At 41.2% G+C, this 16,982-nt stretch overlaps 1 protein-coding gene across 1 annotated transcript in view; it reads right to left on the bottom strand.

The window, feature by feature from the left end:
• The window catches only part of CAMK1G (calcium/calmodulin dependent protein kinase IG), a 65,602-nt gene extending 63,311 nt beyond the window's left edge, over nt 1-2,291 (bottom strand). The window contains exon 1 of the mRNA XM_018562771.1: nt 2,164-2,291. The gene's annotated coding sequence lies outside the window, so the exon portion shown is untranslated. The remainder of the gene's footprint in view (nt 1-2,163) is intronic.
• Between the last annotated feature and the right edge of the window lie 14,691 nt (nt 2,292-16,982).

The raw sequence follows: 16,982 nt of genomic DNA, 5'->3' as shown, positions 1-16,982 counted from the left end.
ATATATATATTTATATAACAAAAAATATTGTGAACTCATATTGAGCTAGAGAGTCATCCATTCATTTCTACTTTAAATGATGCAAAATAGAAAACGGAATGTTATTGGCTGTAATTGAACATGCAGAAATTAATTTACTGTATGTCATATCTCTAGACATATGGTGAGGGTCACCCACCCCAAAACTATAATCAAGAATGGAGGAATCGATGTGAGTTAGCTTGGAAGTACCTTTAATTTAGAATTGTTGCATACTGTAACGCATTTAATGATGTCCGACCTCCACCTATTGCCGCAACCGCCGTCTAGCTGATCACTGGCCCTAAAATGCGCTTTAATAGCATGGCAGCATACTAGAAGACATGTATGTTACAAGGGACTGGTGCCAGGAAAGGAAAAGTACAGGTAAGTATGGTACTAATTTAAATTTTTTACTCACCTAAAGCTGTGGTCACATGCCACTCCAGTCTTCTCTCTTTTTCTGTTTACAAGAGGGGCGCTCTTTCTCTAGGTGACCATGTCACTGTCTGAATTATGTGGACACTTCCTATTGATTATCCAGCGGTGGGGTCCTCACAGCATTCAGAAGAGGAGTATGCGGTGGTGGTCAGCGTGGAGGACCAGCATCTGCAACACTTAATAGGTAGTCCTTCAGACCTGGAAATAGCGATGGTCAGGGGTCTGGATGGGCGGACATAGGGGAGTATATCTTTCTTCACTAGGTAAGCAAAAAAGACATGCATGGTGCGTTAGGGGATGGGAGGGAGGGGTAGATGGAGGTATTTGTGCGGACATGAGCAACAAATAAACAATTTGTTATCTTGTTCTTTGCATGTGTTCCTTTTGCTCTTGTTGTCTATATTTATTCTTATAATTATAACCATGTTTGCATCTACAATGTGTGGGAATATATATTGTTATCAGAAGTTGCTATTTAATTTAAAATACAATAAAGCACAGGAGACCAGCATTCTTAATACTAAGCAGCTTATGATCAGATGGCAAACATCTTTATGGGAGACAACTGAGCTTACTTTTAGTAAATCAAATCCAGGATTATAGGCTGTGCAGATATCCTATACAATATACATGCTTGTCTACATTTTCACTTTATCACTGGTCATTGACTAGCCATAATTTTGTCACCATCATACTGTATAGCAAATAGGTCTAGTCAAATACACTGACATTTCTGGAGGCAGGTCAAGAGTCATGAAAGTAATAGACTCCTTAAAGGGCTCATTTTTTATAAAAAAGGCAACCACTTACAGTTTTACCATCCCTGTTAACAGGTGTCTTAAATACAGAAAAAGTGGAGCCATTGTCCATAGATTTCGGTCATAATTTCATTTTTCCATCTCAGAATGGAAAATGACTGGTTGCTAAGGCCAACTCTGTTTTTTTTCTATGATTGAGCTTTACTGCCCCTTTAAATGTCAAAAGCTTGCTGTAGTTTACATATACATTTACATGGATTTTATGGTATTGGTACTCAATGCGATAAGGATCAAGAACTTACAGAAATTCAGGTTGATTTTTTATGTGCAGGTTAAAATGCAAGATGGCATTGAACAACAAATGCCTATTAACAATGAGCAGTATTTTTGTTTTCTAGGTTCTGGTTCCCACTTGTGCTATATTAACTCTTATAGTACTATATTATGCTATTAATATATAGCTTATTTTAACATATAGGCAGACAATTATGATATCAACCATATCACCACAAGCACCATAACATTACCAGAGGCAGGATAAGGAAATTATCACAGCATGATTATACGGTGTAGATTGCTACTTGTCCCTTGCCTGCATCTTCTCCCAAATTAAAGTTAACCTTTTTCTACCAGCAATGTCAAATTGTGACACATATCTTTAGGATGTGTCTAGAAATGCAAGTCCTGCAGTCTGCTGACATCTTTAGCACTGGCCAGGCCTGTATCATCAGTGCTGTGGACGCAGGAATAAAAATGAATGAAGCATCAGATATGGCAGGCTGAGAAGTAACACACACAACATTCCCCTGCAGCAAACTTACACTGGAATAAAGAGAATGCAGCACATTTCACATAAAGATTATCTTGGTGGTTGGCAGATATGACAGAGAAAAGGTCACATCCTGTCTATGGTATATAAAGCAAATATAAGTTTGGGGATCCTTACCTAAAGATCTGTAGATAGGATGCTCTGGTCAGATGTTCAGTTCCAGCTGAGTCTATCAGAATAGACCCTTGTACTCTGTTAGAAAGAATCAGGGATTAGAGGGGAGGAGAGCTGTTATTCTCTCCGCTGTATGGTTACTAAGCAGCATGCACAGAGGAGGATGGAATGAGCCATATAACATACACTACCACAACTGGAGAGTTGCTTTATGTGTCTTTATTTGTATGCAAGACAGCTACTGACTAAAAAAAAAAGCCAATGCTTATAGTGGAATTGTCTATAAATGGTTAAACCTATATATCTTAGAAGTCTGCATGTGCTACTTTTCGTATCAGATCCTAATGTATGTATGGACAGTGTTATTCTTTATATTCTGACTTTCATGTTATGTGTGTATGTCATATTATTGCATTATCTGTATAAGAATCTGATTATGCTTGTATAGTAAATACAGTAAGTGATCACACCAAACCAATAATATCAGCAACAGTCTCTGTTTTTAGACTTTCAAATGAAAGTAAATACATAATGAAATAAAAAATAGAAAATTGACAAACAATTTAATGAACAGATTCCCCACATTTATAAACACTGATATTTGTATTATACTTCACTGCAAAGTACACTATATTGCCAAAAGTATTGAGACACCTGCCTTTACATGCACATGAACTTTAATGGCATCCCAGTCTTAGTCCGTAGGGTTCAATATTGAGTTGGCCCACCCTTTGCAGCTATAACAGCTTCAACTCCTCTGTAAAAGTGTCCACAAGGTTTAGGAATGTGTCTATGGGAACGTTTGACCATTCTTCTAGAAGCACATTTGTGAGGTCAGGTACTGATTTTGGACGAGAAGGCCTGGCTCGCAGTCTCCGCTCTAATTCATCCCAAAGGTGTTATATCGGTTTGAGGTCAGGACTCTGTGTGGCCAGTCAAGTTCCTCCACCCCAAACTCGCTCATCCATGTCTTTATGGACCTTGCTTTGTGCACTGGTGTACAGTCATGTTGGAACAGGAAGGGGCCATCCCCAAACTGTTCCCACAAAGTTGGGAACATGACATTGTCCAAAATGTCTTGGTATGCTGATGCTTTCACTGGAACAAAGGGGCCAAGCCCAACCCTTGAAAAACAACCCCACACCATAATCCCCCTCCACCAAACTTTACACTTGGCACAATGCAGTCAGGCAAGTACCGTTCTCCTGGCAAATTCCAAACCCAGACACGTCCATTGGATTGCCAGGCAAAGAAGCGTGATTCGTCACTCCGGAGAACACGTCTCCGCTTCTCTAGAGTCCAGTGGTGGCGTGCTTTACACCACTGCATCCGACGCTTTGCATTGCACTTGGTGATGTAAGGCTTGGATGCAGCTGCTCGGCCATGGAGACCCATTCCATGAAGCTCTCTACACACTGTTGTTGTGCCAATCTGAAGGCCACATGGAGTTTGGAGGTCTGTAGCTATTGACTCTGCAGACAGTTGGCGACTTCTGCGCACTGTGGGCTTCAGCATGCGTTGACCCGGCAATGTCATTTTACGTGGCCTACCACTTCGTGACTGAGTTGTTGTTGTTCCCAGTTGCTTCCACTTTGTTATAGTACCACTAACAGTTGACCGTGTAATATTTAGTAGCTTTAGGAAATTTCATGGATGGACTTATTGCACAGGTGGCAACCTATCACGGTACCACGCTTGAATTCACTTAGCTCCTGAGAGCTACCCATTCTTTCATGTTTGTAGAATCAGTCTGCATGCCTAGGTGCTTGATTTTATACACCTCTGGCCATGGAGGTGATTGGAACACCTGAATCCAATGATTTGGAGGGGTGTCCCAATACTTTTGGCAATATAGTGTATATTGTGTAGGGTGAAGATATTGAATTGCATGTAAGGCAATTTGATGAATCACAAACTTTTTTGGTTCTCTTAAATATTTTCAACAAGATTTATACAGTTGATGGAGAATCATGTGGTTTATTGATATTGTCTGGATTCAGAATTTTAAACTTTTCTGCACATCAGACATGTTTACATAGAAATGCTAAATAATAAAAGCAGGATTCTCAAAAGGGTCCCTGGTCCAACCTAATGGCCACTTCTGTGGTTCCCCTGCAGTCTATAGTGCTGAGTACCGGTGAGCAAATTGTTTTTTTTTAGATCCGACATCTGATGTCCCCATTGTGAGCCAGCTAGTGCAGGACAAGATAAAGAAATGCAACTGCAGAGAAGTTAAAATATATTCTAACCCTCCTGCAGATGTAACAAAAAGCAGGGAGAGCACCCAGAATTAAAAGCATTTGGAATAGGTGTACAGAGTTCTGTAGAAGATCCTTTACTGGCAGGGCCGGTGCTAGGATTCTTGCCTACACAGGCAAGGTGCATTTTTGCGCCCCCCCCTCCCTGACCCCCTGTAAAAACAGGGCATTTTGACAAGCACTTGTCAAAATGCCCCGATGTTTGCGCTATGGGTTTTTTTTTCACTTACCTTCGGTGCGGGAGAGCAGTGGCGAGTCAGCGCTGGTCCGGTGGGAGGAGCTCCAGGTGGGGTCCTAATTTAGCTGGCGGGCGACTACCTGAGGTGCTGCGCGTGTCGGGGTCCTCTGGCAGTCGCCGGCCAGCTAAATTAGGACCCCACCTGGAGCTCCTCCCACCAGACCAGCGCTGACTCGCCGCTGCTCTCCCGCACCGAAGGTAAGTGAAAAAAAAAACATACTGCAAACATCGGGCCATTTTGACAAGTACAAGTACTTGTCAAAATGCCCTGTTTTTTCCGCCCTCACCCTGCAGCGCCCTCAGGCGGGCCTGTTTACTGGTACACATTACTGTTTTTTGACAATTGCATGATTTACAATTAAACAAGTGAGAAGTGTTTGCACTTCCTTTTCTAATTTTCTAAAACATTTGCTGCCTGATTTCTATGCCCTTATTGTTTGTCTACATTGTCTACATTTTAGGATAGTGGGTGGAACCAATTAAAATATTAGTTTTGGCCTCTTGGCCAACTGTACATCCAAAACTGCTGGTTTATAACACAGATAAAATTTAATGTAATTCTTTAAAACCATTTATTCCAAACTTCGGGCATGTTTGTCATCATAAGTTCTGTGCATGGAACTAATATTTTCTATGGTGTAGGACTTGAAAACAAAACTGTTGAACTGTTCTATGGAAGACATTCATGTTTTGGTTCTTAAGAAGGATTTTAAGAATACTCAAAAAAGGAAAGCCTATTAACTACGAATGATAATCTATGACAAAAATTAAATTGAATATTGAAAACAGAACTGTGGAAATTTTGGAAAAGAAACACAAGTAATGCAGTAGAGCGCAACCCACAAACATAATTAAAAAAGGGCTTACTATAGTATTGATAGAAATTGATAGATAGTATTGGTGCTGCATTCAACTTGAATTTTTTATTATTACTTTTTTTATAATAAAAATTGTTATATACTACTGAAACTAGAAACTGCCACAGTTGAAAGTACCATACTAATGTATGGTAAACTCAACACTTGATCTAACTTTCATAAGAACTGGGGAAAAGGCAGCAAATAAACCACTGGAACCTTTATAGGTTAGGCCCAATGAGAAGTTTTCTTATTGTAATTAAATATTTGGATTCGTTTTATACAGTATAATACATTTTATTTTGTTATTACCACAAAAATTACATTTATTATACCGTATGAAAAAAATCCATATACTTAATTACCAAAAGAAAACTTCTGATAGTGCCTAACCTATCAAGGTCCCAGTGGTTTATTTGCTGCTTTTTTTATGTTGGTCATAAAGGTGTAATGATGTTATTAAAAAAACATTAAAAGGTGATAAGGGGCATTAGGTAGGACACACAGCATCGGCTATTACTATAAGCTATTGCTATAAAAATCAGTTCAAAAAGGTTTAATCAAAACACTACCAACCCACCTACATCCAGTAACTAACAGTGCAATTCCAGATAATCCAGATATTGGGGACTTCTGTATGCTGCCCTGGGTCCACAATTTAGGAAATCCAGGCAGACCCATGATAACAGGTTTGAATACATTAACTGAACACATCTCAGCCTTGTAGAAAATGTGCAACAAGCCCCACAATATACAGCAATTACCACCATATACACTTTTAGTGACTATGAATCTCTTAATGGCAACATACCTTTCAAGGATGGGATTGCTGCATGTCACAAATTCTTATCATCCTCACCTAATTACAGATACACAGCTCATTGAATTAATTCTAAAATGTGTGTAACATGGACACCACATCCTATGTATACAGACAAACATGAAAGCCTCTGTCCAGGGCTTTTAATATTTGAACTTTAAAGGTGCCCCCATATATCCTCAAGCATATAAAATTTCCATTAAAATAAATTATTAGAACATGATTAAAAACAATCAACATGCGCTTCTGACATAAAATCATAAAAACATTCTCAAAACCCAACATGAAGTAAAGCACAACATCCCTGTGCAGTACTGTCTTGATGTATCACAGTTATCTAAGTAGAGGGAAATACAAAAACACCTTCAATTTCAGATCACATGAGAATCACAATGTAAGTGGTTGATGTCAAGCACAGGGTTCTGCAAGGATGACGTGTTTCTCGCACGTGCTTCACTTCTTCAGACCCAACTGTGCAAAATCTCATTTATATAAACACAAATATAATACATTAATCCACTTTACAATCTAATCAAGTCAGAATGCCAGGGGATAACATCAACGGTGTGACACAGAGTACAGAGGTGTAGCAAAACAAATGGCAAACACACTCATCAATTTGTTGCCAGCATTACAGCAAGGTGCACACGGAAGGGCTTTAAACAGTAACAGCAAAATGTTTCCCAGCACACTCACCAGCCAGCATGCAAAAAACTTGTCTCACCGCTAAGGTTAAAAACAGAGGTTTAGACACACGTCTTCTGCAGAAAATGTGAAAGCCACACAGCCGCGCCAAGGCACCTCTATATAGTGCAGTCCTAACTCTAAACTATGAGAGTCTCCATCTTGGAGCACATGTGGCAAAAGATAAAATTGGGTGCAGGTTTGTCAGGAGGAAGAAATGGAAACAAGAGATTAACACAGATTGGTTAACTCAAAGTGCAGCTATTAGAGAGGGTCGGAGAGTCAAATTTAGTACAAAATTAGTTTAATTGGTTAAAAATTAATGAACAATATTATTGCACAACTTCAAACTACACCCATGATAAATCTAAAAAATTTTTGGTTATTGCAACCCTTTCACTCTAAACAAACAAACATTCACTCTGTGGACAAGCTGATGTAAATCTTAAATAATGCCGGATAATCCTGAAAGCAGACAGCGCTCCAACTTAGATTGTAGTCTAGGTATGACTCGGTGGATTTCTCTTTTTAGCCACTTGGGACCTGATTTGGGTCTCCTCAGTAAATCTGAGGAGGTTCAGTTTTCTCAGGCTGGTATTATAGCCGATCAAATGACACACATGTAGCTTTTACTCCCTATTTAGAGCTGTCAACATTTGGGATGGAACGCTTGATTGAAGAGAAAATCCTAATAATTCTGGGACTTAAATTGTGGACCGCTGAATCATGGAGTATGGTGTCACCCTGAGTTATAAACACATATGGAAGAAAAGATCAACCAGATAGTGTGTAATGTCTCGAATATGTCTGTACTCAAGGGTGCTTGACTCCTTCACCGGACAGTCCGATTCAGAATAAAATATCTCTGTAACACGCTCCTCCTATGAATCCTCTTCAGTGTTGGTTAGGTAGCTCTCTTGAAGGGAAAGGAACAAAACGGTTCCTATGTGGTTTCTTGATATGCACGATGATGTTACAGGGTCCCAGGTGGCTTTGAATTGGTCAATGAAAAGTTCTTTGTAAACCGCTGTTTTGGTAGTCCAATGACCGGAAAATTAGAGACCTGACATGCAGGTAATCAGTTTGCTATGTGTCCACAGTCGGATGACGCGTTTCGCCCCTCCTTTGTTCTCAGGGCTTCGTCAGATCCTGTTGGAGAACAGGCTCACAGTTTTTTTATGCTTCTACTCATGTAATGCTGTTAACCCCTTGAGTGCTAAGCTAGGGTGAAACATAGGGTTTTAAATTTACATAGACAGACATTTCACACACAAAAAAAATGGGGCATGATAATTTCTAGTTTACATATATTTAGATGGATATTTCTGTCGTTTTTATTTAGGTCAGCTATGAATTCCAGTAGTTGGTTCATTGAGCCTGTCCAAACTAATAGTATATCGTCGATGAAACGATACCATGACTTGACAAATAATTTGAAAAGGTGATGTGTGTAGACCTTGTCATGTTCCCACAAACCTAAGTGGATACAGGTGTATGCGGGTGCCCATGGGGCTCCCATGGACGTACCTCTAATTTGTTTAAAGTGAGTTCCCTGCAAACTGGAAATAATTGTTGTTTAAAGCGAAATCCAATAAATCAAGAATGAACTCATTTTGGAAGACAGCATTGGGGAAATGAGATCCAGATGATGTTTAACTGCCGATAGTCCCCAATTGTGTGGTATGGATGTATAGAGGGATTCTACGTCCAAACCCACTAAAAGTAAGCCCTCATCTATTTGCATATTGGTGATCTTATGTATGGTGTCTGTCTTGTCCTTTAAATAAGATGGGAGGTTTAACAAAATGTCCTTTAAGAGGGTATCTAAGTATTTCCCCACGTTTTCCAGGGGGCCCCCTATGGCCGAGACAATTGGTCTGGCGAATGGTTTGGTATTATTCTTATGGATTATAGGTATTATGTAAAAAGTCGGGATATTGTAATTGGTTATTTTGATGAAGTTGTATTCTTTATTAGTGAGTATACCCTCTTGTCTCGCTAAGTCTAATTTGTAATTCAACTCACTTACCAGTTTCTTAAAAGGGGAGTCTCTTATCTTTACATAAGTTATTTGGTCACCTAGGAGGCGTTTTGCCTCCTCCACATACATTTCTTCAGTAAGAAGAACCACGTTGCCTCCTTTATCGCTCATTTTTATGACTAAATTTGGTGTATTTTTCAACTCCTGTAAGGCTTTCCTTTCTTTTCTATTTAAATTGTCCTGCCCCTTTATTGTCCAATTAATAGCCCTGAGATCCGCTTCAACCAGATCTCTGAACATGCTAATGAATCGATTGTTATTTAGGTTAGGCATTGCCTTTGACTTATTGCCTAACTTAGTGGTCCTATTTATGTATCCCTCCTCACTCATCTCTTCTTGACTCAAATTCTCTTCAAGAAGTGCTTGTAGATCTCTTAGGGCTTGAGCATCCATTGAGTCCCCACCATCATCTGTCGACTGTTGAGGGGGGTTGCTATGTTTCGAATAGAGAAATTTAAAGTATACTTTTCTGAGGAATAAATTTAAATCAATGTAAATTACAAAATCATCCATACCCTCTGTCGGGGAGAAAGAAAGACCCCTCTGTAGTAGAGAGATATGGTGAGGGCTCAAATGGATGTTGGTCAGATTGATAATGTTATTGGATTCGGAGTTTATATTGGCTTTTTTGGTTTTAATTGGATTCAATTTCTTCGGTTTCTCAATCTCAATGTCATTTTTTGTTGTTGCAATAAGTTCGGATCTTTTATGTTTTCTCTTTCTTGTTCCCTTTTTGGTTCTCTTCCTCTTTGTCCCTGTGCCGAGAAACTCTCCGCCTCCTCTAAAAAATTAACTGACTTCTTTAAAGATTCTCCCTCACTATCGCTAGTGGAACGTTCCCTCGGCCATTTTTGTTGAATAGTGAATCGTCTTTTCCCTTAAACCCCTGGGGATCATGCCTGCCTCTAAATAAGATTCTAATGACATAATGTCCCATTTACGATTGAGGTGTTTAATTATCAAATTTTTATGTTGCTGGAATTTTTTTAAAATTTCATCATTATGTATTATTGGTCCATTACTTCACATCTACACTGTAATCTGTGTGCCTCCCACCCAAAATTCTTGTCCTTAATATCTAGTTCCTCACATGCTGTAGTTCCCTCTAAAAATACCTGACTAAGTGCATTTTAATTTGAAGATTCATTCACCACGGACCAAGATCGAAAAGTAAAAATGACTGATCATAATTTTCACATCACCAACATTTCTCAGTCTAAATATTAAACATTCAAAAAGGAAAAAATAATAATCTTTTTGAAATAATTTTTATGTCACTTATATTTAACATCTATTTTTCACCATTGTGGTCACATTAACTTGCTTTTTAACCTTCCGGAAACCCTAACCTTCGATTTCCTATATGAGGCTTTGCTTGTGAATTTGGTAATCTCCAATATATCCTAGTTTTTAGGTTAAAAAAAAAATGTAAACTAGAAATTATCATGCCCCATTTTTTTTGTGTGAAATGTCTATCTATGTAAATTTAAAACCCTATGTTTCACCCTAGCTTAGCACTCAATGGGTTAACAGCATCACATGAGTAGAAGCATAAAAACCCTGTGAGCCTGTTCCCCACCAGGATCTGACGAAGCCCTAAGAACAAAGGAGGGGTGAAACGCGTCATCCAACCGTGGACACTAAGCAAACTGATTACCTGCATGTCAGGTCTCTAATTTTCCTGTCATTGGACTACAAAAACAGCGATTTACAAATAACTTTTCATTGACCAATTCAAAGCCACCTGGCACCCTGCAACATCATCTTGCATATCAAGAAACCACATAGGAACCGTTTTGTTCCTTTCCCTTCAAGAGAGCTACCTAACCAACACTGAAGTCATACCTAGACTACAATCTAAGTTGGAGCGCTGTCTCCTTTCAGGATTATCCGGCATTATTTAAGATTTACATCAGCTTGTCCACAGAGTGAATGTTTGCTTGTTTAGAGTGAAAGGGTTGTTGCAATAACCAAAAATTTTTTTTTTAGATTTATCATGGGTGTAGTTTGAAGTGGTGCAATAATATTGTTCATTAATTTTTAACCAATTAAACTAATTTTGTACTAAATTTGACTCTCCGACCCTCTTTAATAGCTGCACTTTGAGTTAACCAATCTGTGTTTATCTCTTGTTTCCATTTATGCCTTGTAAAAGCAGCTGGGGGTTGTCTTCTTTGAGAGTCACTAATGAATTAATTTATTCTAATTAATTCTGGGTCTGGTACTCTGGGTAAACTGTTTTCTTTTTTCATTTGTCAGGAGGAAGCCCAACCTTCCTTAAAGGCACAGGGATACACAAGGGACTCCGCACATCACAATGGCAGCTGAGACTCCCCATGCGTCACTGCACCAAATCAGTCAAGCAAAACAAATGGCAAACGCACTCATCAATTTGTTACCAGCTTCACACCAAGATGCACATGGAAGGGCTTTAAACAGTAACAGCAAAAAGTTTCCCAGCACACTCACCAGCCAGCATGCAAAAAAACTTGTCTCCCAGCTAAGGTTAAGTTTTTAGGGATACACAAGGGACTCCGCACATCACAATGGCAGCTGAGACTCCCCATGCGTCACTGCACCAAATCAGTCAAGCAAAACAAATGGCAAACGCACTCATCAATTTGTTACCAGCTTCACACCAAGATGCACATGGAAGGGCTTTAAACAGTAACAGCAAAAAGTTTCCCAGCACACTCACCAGCCAGCATGCAAAAAAACTTGTCTCACCGCTAAGGTTAAGTTTTTTTTGCATGCTGGCTGGTGAGTGTGCTGGGAAACTTTTTTCAGAGTACAGAGGTGTGACGCAGAGTGCGGAGGCCAGAGGTGTCAGCAGTCAGCAATGTAATGCAAAGTGCACAGGTCAGAGGTGTGATGCAGAGTGCAGAGACCTACAGTGCACATAGATCGTCTGATGTTCTAATTCAGGTGCTCTGCCCTCTTCTTCTCTGGTGGTGGGGGGCAGTGATGTTTCCTGCTTCAGCCTCCAGTCCAGCATAATGCCTCCATCTGCCTTCTTGTCCCCTCAGATAAGGACCCACTCTCCTGCTGTCAGCCAGTCAATGGTGGTGAAGTCTTCCTCCCAGCCCATAGCAGCTGAAGTGGGCAGAGGAAGCAGCAGGTGGTCGCCGAGGAGCCCGATCATTGAAGCGGGCAGTCAGAGAGGCAGCTGAACTGGCTTTTCTCATCCTCGGCCGCTGCAGCTACAGAATGGCTGGTGGGAGGGAGCTGACAGGTGTGATCGCCACTGCCGCAGCTGTTTTAAGGGGGCCCCCTGTCCAGTCCGCCTCTGCATTTTTCTGTCCCCCCCACCTGCACCCTCAGGCAGCTGCGTATACATTAGCGCCGCCTCTGATCCCAGACCTTTGAACTCAATTATAAACAGGCTTGATTCATCTGTGATTGTAAATTCACTCTGAAACACAGTACTTATCTTTTTAGGTAATTTCTACCAACAAATCCGAGGCACTGCCATTGGAGTCAACTATGTACTCAGCTATGTTAACTTAACAATGGGGTATTGGGAACACCTACGCATTTGGAACAATAACCAGTTCTCTTAACATTTGTTTTTTTACGGGCAATACATCAATAACATTTTGATCATTTGGGATGGACCCCCAGAGACAATCCATAGCTTTGTGTCACATTGCAGAAATAACACACAAGGTTTAATTTTCAGCTACAGTAGGTCATTGATTCTGAAAATTTAGGGGGTTATTCACTTAGCTGCCGAAAGGCAGCCTAGTGACTAACTGAGCCGAAGTGAAGTAAGCCGAACGCTGTTCGGCTATTCAGTTCAGTCTTGTACGACTGATTTCAGCCGTACATCAGCATCAGTCAGCCAAACATCTGGATCAGCTGAGCCGAAGCTCCAGCAGCTCACTTGCTACCATTTGCACCTGTTCTCATAGGGGCCGAACGGCAGTAAGTGAATAGCCAAAAGCCGCCAAACGGCATTCAGCTTGGCTATTCGGCTCGGTACCTCTGAGATAGTGAGCAGAATAGGAAAATAGTTAAATGAATGAAAAAAAAATAAAAATGTTGAAAAATTATTTTAAAAACAACAGGAAAAAAAAATATTGTAAAGAAAAAAAAATACTTAAAAAAAATATGCACGCCGACCCGACTGCACGCAACGAACTCCCACCGCATAATGAAGCATCAGATGCAGGCAAAATAAAAACAATTGGGCAGAGCTAGCGGTGACATCACCACTAGCTCCGCCTAACTGTTTCCTATTGGCCAGCCGGAAGAGTCTTCTAGCAGGTCCCGGCCAATGAATAACATCCATGACGTAATGACAGATCAGCATCCCCTAGTCATTTGGGAACACTGATCTGTCATTACAACTGTTCAGCTGTCATTTGCAGTGCAGTGCCTTCGTTAGCCCATTCGCCCTGCTTTGGCTGTCACTTCGGCTCAGTCGAGCCAAAGCATATGCCTTTGGCTCGGTTGAGCCGCTTAGCCGCCTTCGGCTTCTGTATGGGCTATTGTGAAGCCCGTACAGCAGCCCTTCGGTTCGACTGAACCGATGGGCTCCGGCGGCCCGAGGAGAGCTGAAGGATCAGCAGAAGCTACGGCTGCATCCCTCGGCTCAATAGTGAAAAATTATTTTGGGCAATAGAAAGTGTAGCAAGCCAAAGTGTCTGACCTGTCAATTCATCCAACATGGCCAATCAGATTTTCATGATAACTCCAATAACACTTATTCCATAAAACAATTTATCTCATGATCATGTCATCTATGGTCTTAGGTACCCCTGTGGTATGCAATACATAGGACCATCACTGACCCCCTCCACAAACTGATAGGAGACCACAGAAGATTAATTGAGGAAGGAGTATTAGACCACAGTGTACCCCATTATTTTACCCTCAAACACAATAAAAGGATTGAGGATTTACACATTTTTACAACTGAGCACATTCTCTCCCCATCAGAACAATTCAAGCAATTAACTAAACACATGATCGCTTACCAGGTTGAATGAAGGATTAGATATCCATACATAGTTACATAGTTACATATTATTTGAGGTTAAATAAAGACATAAGTCCATCAAGTCCAACCTATTGCGTGTATGCATTTATGGTTCTCCTGGTGTGTGCATGTGTATGAGTCCATGTGTGATCATGTTCTTACGAGTACCTGTTCCCCTGTATGTTATGGTCTCTAAGGAAATCGTCCAAGAGCTTCTTGAATGATTCCACATTCTTAGCTGAAATCACTGCATGTGGCAGTGAGTTCCAGACCCTAACCGCTCTAACTGAGAAGAACCCCCTGCGACCCTTTTGCTGAAATTTTTTTTCCACCAAGTTTAGGTGGTGGCCTCTAGTCTTTGTTATGGGCTTAACCCCAAAGAGTTACTAATGTCATTTTGCCACAGGAGTTCGGCGTTAGCAGACAAGTTGACAGGGGGTCGGGCTTTTTTGATTTTGGTGAGTCGGCAGGCGTCCTTCAGAGTGATTGATGAGGATCTACATCACTAGACGATATGATTGACCTTTGGATTGCATAATTGGAGCCTTTTGGGGTGTTTTTTTTTAACCCCTTAAGGACCAAGGCCTTTTTTTTCCCCGTTTTTTTTTGCTGAAGTGTTATAATCCACATTTTAGGCCAGAAAATGACTTCAACCCCCCCCCCAAACATTATGGGGGTTATTCACAAAGTTAGCCAAAGGATCAACCCTAGCTCCTTCAGCTAGCTTCGGCTGCCTGAGCCCTTCGGTTCAGCATTCACTATAGCCCGTACAGCTACTGAAGTTGGCCGAGTGGCTCGGTCAAGCCGAAGGCATATGCTTCAGCTCGACTGAGCTGAGCTGAAAGCCAAAGACATTGGCAGGCCGAAAGCCTGCTACCATAATCTCACGGCTGGCTCCGGCTACTTACAATGGCAGATCAGCGTCGCTGATGCTGGACTGCCATTACAATGAGAGCCGAGTTCTCAGAAAGACAACAGGCAAATAGACTAATGCTACAGCTGCAGCACGATGCTTTCCAGAAATCACTGAGAGACTCCATCCAGCCAGACCTACTGTGTTTGCACAACTCTTCTTTATTTGCACTTCAGAATCTACAGCGCTGGGAGGAAGAGAACAGTAAGATTCCTCCAGTTAGCTCTCTAGTGTGAGGGAAGCGTTTATTACAAATGTTTATAAAAAGAGAAAATGAACTATATTGTTGCATTGCGCCTAACTAACATGTCTCTAACGAATAGAAGTTCTTTATCCGGGCAGGGATTGTGCTGCACCGCTTGTAAAGGCTGGAGCTTGCTACCAGTGCTGAGCAAGGACACTTCGGCCACTTGCAATGACAGATCAGCATTACCTGGTAACCAGGGGATGCTGAACTGTCATAACAATGAGAGCTCAGCAGAGCCGGCCTTGATATCATGGCTGGCTCCGTTGAGCTCTCATTGTAATGACAGATCAGCGTCCCCTGGTTACCTTCGGCAGCTCTGTATATATCTGAAAGCCAAGACCCTGTAGCATAAAATGGTGGCAGTTGTACATTTTTATGTTGCAAGACATTATCAAAACCAAACATTTTGTGAAAAATGCACTTAAGTTAAATTTAGTGCCTCAAAACACAACGTAAAACCCTTTTTTCATAACATATAAAAGATGAGGCTACAACGAGTAAACAGATACCCAACATGCCCAGGTTAAAAATTGCGTGCATATGTTAAACTGCGACAAAATTAGGTGCCCCAAAAAGTCCATAGATGACAGTTTAAAAGCACCTACAGGTCATCAGTTTAGAGTTATGTGTAAATATTGGCCCTAGTATTATTGCTCTCACTCTGGCATGCACAACAATGCCCAACAGCGCGATCGTAGTTTTTGTGCATAGACGCACCCGACATGTGTTTACATGAAGACAAACATGCTCGCGGGGTCGGGGGACTTAAAAAAAAATACATTTATTTTATTTAAAATTATTTTAAAAACATTTTTTTTAACTTCACTTTAATTGCTATCACATAGCTTAGAAGCCCACCATGTGATAGCATATTAGCAGTGACAGGTCCTCTTTAAGCTGAGCAATGACAGCTATGGGACCGGAAGTGATGCGTTCCCGGTCCCATAGTGGGGAGAGGAGATTGGTGAACACAGGAGGGGCAGCAGAGCCTGGAAAACATGGGTGTCGGGCAGGGGGCGGCCACTTTACCATCTCATAGAAGCGATCTGGCGACAGTTGAGTCACCAGAATTGCTTCTACTGTAAAGCCGGCCACCTGCTCCACAATAATGAACAGAGTCCAGTCTGTTTAATCCCTTGAGGACCCATGATGGAATTATCCCGTCATGGGTCGTCAAGGGGTTAAATAAAGGACTTGTCCAAAAATGCCTTTTGTTCAATTAAAGGATTTTTTCAAGGTTTGGTGTTTTTATTTACTTTTCTCTGTACTTTTTGGTGAATGAGTAGGGGTAACAACTACCCCTTACTCAGTCACAAGGGGGGGAGCAAGCGCCCCCCTCCCTGCACCATGGCTTTCCTTCTCTGCCAGGCCAATGCTCGGTTTAAGGGTCTGGTTTGGAATCTTTTTTTTAGATTATTGGGCGTTGGGGTCCCCCTTAAAATTCCTACCAGACCGAAAGAGCCTGGTAGGAATTGAGGAGGGGAACCACATGCTTTTTTTTTTTTTTACAGTAACAGTTTCCATTCTGTTCACTGCCTCTAAGGTAGTAGACAGAATGATCAAGCCGAATGCTGAGCTGACAGTTCGGCTACTCACTCTCCGCTGTTCGGCCTATTGGAGAATAGGGCTGAACAGGAAAGAAGGAACTGCCGAATGTTCACCTTAGCTGATCCAGATGTTGTATTGGCTGAGGCGAACGGGTTCTTCCCTTCAGTTCAGCTGGACTTGCTAAGGCTGTTCTGCCAAGCCGAAGAGAGGTGAAGGGGGCCAAATGCTGCCTATG

Source organism: Nanorana parkeri, unplaced genomic scaffold (genome assembly GCF_000935625.1).
Source record: "Nanorana parkeri isolate BGI_ZX_2015 unplaced genomic scaffold, ASM93562v1 scaffold598, whole genome shotgun sequence".
Taxonomy (NCBI): domain Eukaryota; kingdom Metazoa; phylum Chordata; class Amphibia; order Anura; family Dicroglossidae; genus Nanorana; species Nanorana parkeri.
This window is presented reverse-complemented; position numbering and strand designations above follow the sequence as displayed.